Here is a 5,802-nt window from a genome sequence, read left to right as displayed (position 1 = left end):
ACCAAGCAATATAAATTTAATAATTGCCTTTGCTTTGAAACTGAAACCTTGAAACTGGATACTTAGAGAACTTTTTGTGTTCATAAGGTTTTTTGAATTTTTCTGTTGTGTATTCTTTCTTGTGTGTATCTTTCTTGCGTGTTAAGATCTTCACAAAAATATACCTTGATAGATACAGTTTAGAAATATGACCATTGAAGCTTGATTAATTTCAAAACGAATATTCGTAAAAAAATAAACTTTGATAGATATAGTTTGAGAATATGATCGTTGAAGCTTGATTAATTCCAAAACGAATCTTCAACCAAATCTTCTAAAATGAATATGTGTGAAAATGTCAAGATATCGCATGAAAATAATTTTCCTTGAATCTTCTAAATGTCTTCCTTGTGCGAGGTCAATAGAGATCTTCACAAAAAAATAAATCTTGATAGATATCGTTAGGGAATATGACCGTTGAAGCTTGATTAATTCCAAAACAAATCTCAAACCAAGCCTTCTAGAATGATTTTGTGCGAGAATGTCAAGATAGCGCTTGAAAATAATTCTCCTTGAATCTTTTTTCATACGCTTGTTTAAGAGCAGCGGGAACATATCAAAATTTGTTCTTGGATCTTAAGAATCATGAAACAACTCAGTCGCCATCAAAGCTTTGACTTTCCAATAGAGTAGTTGAATTTCTTCACCTAAAATTAATTTGATTATTGGAGTCAGACGTTGTGTTGCTTGGTTGGTCGTTAGAGGCAGAGGCGGAACTGTATGACTTAGAATTAGTGGCATGGGCAACGTCACCTTGTTGCATCTTCAGAGCATGTTGTGTAGCAAACGCAGCATCTTGGAATAAGTTACAGTCTTTAGAGTGAACGAAACCTGGGCTTTTGGGGCAACTTGAGTAGAAGCTTTAGAGTTACTGTAGTACGCTCTTCAGAGACATGCTTTAATCTTCAGAGACAGATGCATATACGCTTTAGAGGCACACATTGCAAGCATTTCAGAGGTAGATACGTGCACACAATAGCCCATGTAATAACCAAAGTCTTAATGTTGTATTCACTTCCTTTGACTTCACCTGACTCTAATGTTTTTATTTCCTTTGACATATTTGTTTCCTCCGATGTCTTTGTTTCCTCTTACATCTTCATTTTCTTTGATATCTTCATCCGATATCATTTTCCATATTTCCTGGTTCTATTTATTGCATACTCAATAAAATTATTAGTGCAATAAGTTTGTTCTCACAAAATACCTTTGTTATCATCAAAACATAATGAAGGAATTGCTCCAACAGACTTTATGATGTCACTTGTACTTTGAGTGGAAGATCCACCATTGTTGGATAATGTTGAAAACCAAAAATGGAGTTATCTTTATTATGAAATCTAAATGGGCTGCTATGATTTGGAATGTACCATACCTTTTGGAAGAAATTTTTATTAATTAAAGTAATGATAACAAGTAATACGCAGCGGATATAAAACTCTCCCAACTTGCAAGAACCCGTGAGGAGCAACAATAAATATATGGCAGCAAATTAATCAAAATAAAAGACGTAATGAACACCGATATTTTAATGTGTAAAACCCCTCAATGCAAGGATAAAAACCACGGGTCGTCCAGATCAAAGAAATAGCTCCACTATAATAAAATGAAGGTACAAGGGAGTCTCAAAATAATGTACAAATTGTGCCTACAACCAGCCAAAATAACAGCATTAAAGCCTACAAATGAAAAGCAAGAAGAAGAAAAACACCCCAAAAACCGGCTGTTGTGCGAGCACGATTTCTCCCCCTCTAGATGTCTTTTCGCCGATCCGATCATTGAATCCGAAGATCTGGATGTTACGAACCTGCTGTCCAAACCTCAGCCCGATCCAACGGTTAACGAATGTGCAATCAATGGTTTTCTGAGACTGATTTATTAAAATCGGGAATAGGGTTACTTTTCACTTTTCACTTTTCACTTTTGGTGGTTGTTTTTCCTATCGAAATAGTCACTCTCTTATAACTCTAATAAGACCACTCTCCACTTAAATAAGTGAGACACATGGACTACAATATTTGGGCCTTTCTCCTCATAGGAAGGGAGCCCAATACCCAACAGATCTCCCCATCACAACTATGTGGAGGTATACGCCAAACAGGCGATATCACAACACGTTTCAAACTTCCCTCTTGGTAATGTTTTATTCATCATATCAGAACCATTATATTCAGTATGAACTTTAGCCAATTCCAACAACTTAGCTTCCAAAACATCACGTATCCAATGATACCTAACATCAATATGTTTGAACCTGCTATGAAATGTCGAATTCTTACCAAGATGAATAGCACTTTGACTATCAACAAATAATACATATTTTTCCAGAATAAACCCAAGATCTTGCAAGAATTTCTTCAACTAAATCAACTTTTTGCATGCTTCAATAATGGCAATGAACTCTGCCTCAGTTGTAGACAATGTTACACATTTTTGTAATCTAGACTACCAAGCCACAACTCCATCTGCAAATTTAATCATGTAGCCTGAAGTTGACTTTCTCGACTCAATATCTCCAGCCATATATGAGTCGGAGTACCCCACAAAAATAGGTTTGTCACCTCCAAAACAAAGCCTCATACATGTAGTACCATGAAGATACCTCAAAATCTATTTTATAACATTTCAATGCTCTCTACCTGGATTTGACAAAAATCTTCTGACTGTACCAACAACATGTGCAATATCTGGTCTTATACACACTATTGCATACATCAAACTTCCCACAACAGAAGCATAAGGAACTCGTTCCATGTCTCTTTTCTCATCTTCACTAGGACTTTGTTTAGAGCTCAACTTAAAGTGAGCAGCAAAAGGAGTACTTACAGCCTTGGAGTTTTCCATCTGAAACCTTTGCAACACTCTCTCAATATAGTGTTCTTGTGACATCCAAAGTTTCTTCTCCTTTCTGTCACGCACGATTCTTATGCCAACAATATGTTTAGCTACTTCCATGTCTTTCATGCCAAAGAACTCACCCAATTACTTCTTTAACCTGTCAATCTTGGAAATGTTTTTCACAACAATAAGTATGTCATCAATATATAATAACAGGATAATGAAATCATCGTTAGAAAATTTTCTAACAAATACACAATTGTCAAAAGTAGTCTTCATGTATCCTTGGTCACACATAACAGACTCAAACTTTTTGTACCACTTGCTTAGAGCTTGCTTCAAACCGTATAGACTCTTTCTTAGTCTATACACATAGTCTTCCTTGCCTTCAACAAGAAAATCCATCAGGTTGCTTCATGTAAATCTCTTCCTCCAAATCACCATGAAGGAAAGTCGTTTTTACATCCATTTTCTCTACCTCTAAGTCAAGAGTAGATGTCAAACTCAACACGGTTCTAATTGATGCCATTTTTACCACATGTGAGAAAATCTCATTAAAATTAACACCCTTTCTTTGACGGAAACCTTTCACCACTAATCTGGCTTTATATCTTGGAGACCTTGAGTTACTCTCGAGTTTCACTATATAGATCCACCTGTTTTCCAAAGCCCTTTTGCCTTTTGGAAATATCACTAAATCATAAGTTTGATTATCATGCAAGGATTTCATCTCATCATGCATTGCATTCAACCACTTTTGACTTTTTTCACTCTCTATGGCCTCTCGAAAACAATTAGGCTCACCTTCATCAGTCAAATTCACATGCTCGTTAGAACCATACCTTGTAGATGGTTGTCTCTTCCTCTTAGACCTCCTGAGTTGGGTTAGAGATGGTTCAGAAGCATCATTAATATTTTCATCGTGTGATAACTCATGATCTTCACTAGTTGAAATATTTACCTCATCTCTAATTCGATGATCATCAAAACAATCATGTGGCTCATCATTCTACACATTATCATCAATAGTATCCAAATCAAGAGCAGGTGACTGAACTGGATCACCATCAGCTAAGACGTTATTTCTCTCAGGTGTAGTCTTCTTCACCTTATCAATGTCTTCAATAGTTTGGTCTTCCATGAACACTACATTACGACTTCGGATAACTTTTTTGTTCATAGGATCATACAAATTGGAGCCAAATTCATCCTCACCATAACCAATGAAGATACACTGCTTTGACTTTGCATCCAACTTGGATCTTTCATCCTTCGGAACATGCACAAAAGCCTTGCAACCAAAGACTCTCAAATGATGGTACTTAACATTTTTGCCAAACCATACATTGTTTGGTACCTCACAGTAAGATTAATAGTGTAGTACCTCAATTTTGTCCGAGTAATTAAAAATTATTTGAATAATAATAATAATAATAATAATAATAATAACATATCTATTAAATATTTTGCAGTTGTTATCGGAAATTTAAAAAAATTTAGTATTTTACCATTCAAATTTAAATATATACCAAATTTAAAACAAATTTAAAACAAAAATAAAACAACACAATTCTAATTTTGTTTTTACTTTTCATTATTTGGATTGCAAATCCACAAAGTACAGCCAGACTGTATTTATTGTCAGCCAACCCTTCTTCATCGTTACTTTATGTCTCCTTTATTTTAGGCCTCTTCCCTGTCAAACACCAAAACAATTTTTTTCTCTGTAAACATGTTTCCTTGCATATATGTTACTCTTTTATCTTTTTTGTCTTGTTAAGATCCTTGTTATAAACTGGTTATTTCACTAATTTGATTTACTTTGTAACTTAATAAAGAGATTACTTGTAACACATAGGAAGCCAGAAAAAAATTATTTCCTAAAATCATACTTTGGTTACAAAAACAATGTAAAATCCAATTAATTTTTGTTGAGTAACAATACAAAATCCAGAACCCGTATTTATCTAATGAATGGAAACATTAGCCATTTCCCCTATAAATTGAGACAAACGTAAATGAAGAAAAGAGAGATTGGAGGCAGCTTTGAGTATTAAGAAAACTATTAAAAAAAATAGAGAGAAATAGAATGTTTCACAGCCATTCCAACTCCACACAACCGTGCACCACCACAGTCTCTGTCTTCAATATCACGTGAAGCACTGTCGCTCTTCCATATCTGAATAGGCATGTATTTTCTTCAGCTGTTCAAACTTTATATTTGATTATTTATTTGAGAGATGAAATCTTTGTGTATATGAATGTTGTTTTGGTTGATATAATGTGTATCTGAAACAAAATTTCTATGGTGTTTGAAAAGTTTTGTTTTCTTTCATTTAAACCTTTTACTCATGTCATGCCACGCTTTACCTACTCTTGTGTTGAAATATTATCTTACGCCAGCCTGTAGCTAGTTTGATTTGTGATGCGTGCCTTGCTTGTGTGCCAACTTGTTATGACTTGGCTTGTGATTTTATTCATACGTGTACTTTCCCTATTAATTAGAAATTAATGCAAGAAAAAAAACTATATTTTTATTCATGCGTTTTTATAACTATATTTTATTCATGCATTTCTTTTAAATAACACAATAGATTGAATATTATAAGTATATATATATATATATATATATGTGACTTCTTTTATTTTATTTTTATAAAAAGATGAGGACATTTTTTAATTATTTATATTTATTATAAATATTTTATTATTTTTATATGTATTTTATAATGCTTATTTCATAACAGAATTTTATATTATTTTATTTTTTCAAAACAGCTAAAAAATATTATTTTATTTACGTTGTTATTTTACAAAAAGTAATTTATCCATGCAAGCCAAGGGTCTTACACTAATAACAAAAAAAAACTTAAGCAGTAGTAAAAAAAAAACTCAAAGTAATGAAGAATTATTCATGACAAGCAC

The sequence above is a fragment of the Cicer arietinum genome, chromosome 8 (assembly GCF_000331145.2).
Source record: "Cicer arietinum cultivar CDC Frontier isolate Library 1 chromosome 8, Cicar.CDCFrontier_v2.0, whole genome shotgun sequence".
Taxonomy (NCBI): domain Eukaryota; kingdom Viridiplantae; phylum Streptophyta; class Magnoliopsida; order Fabales; family Fabaceae; genus Cicer; species Cicer arietinum.
The sequence above is the reverse complement of the archived record's forward strand: the minus strand, read 5'-3'. Positions refer to the sequence as shown.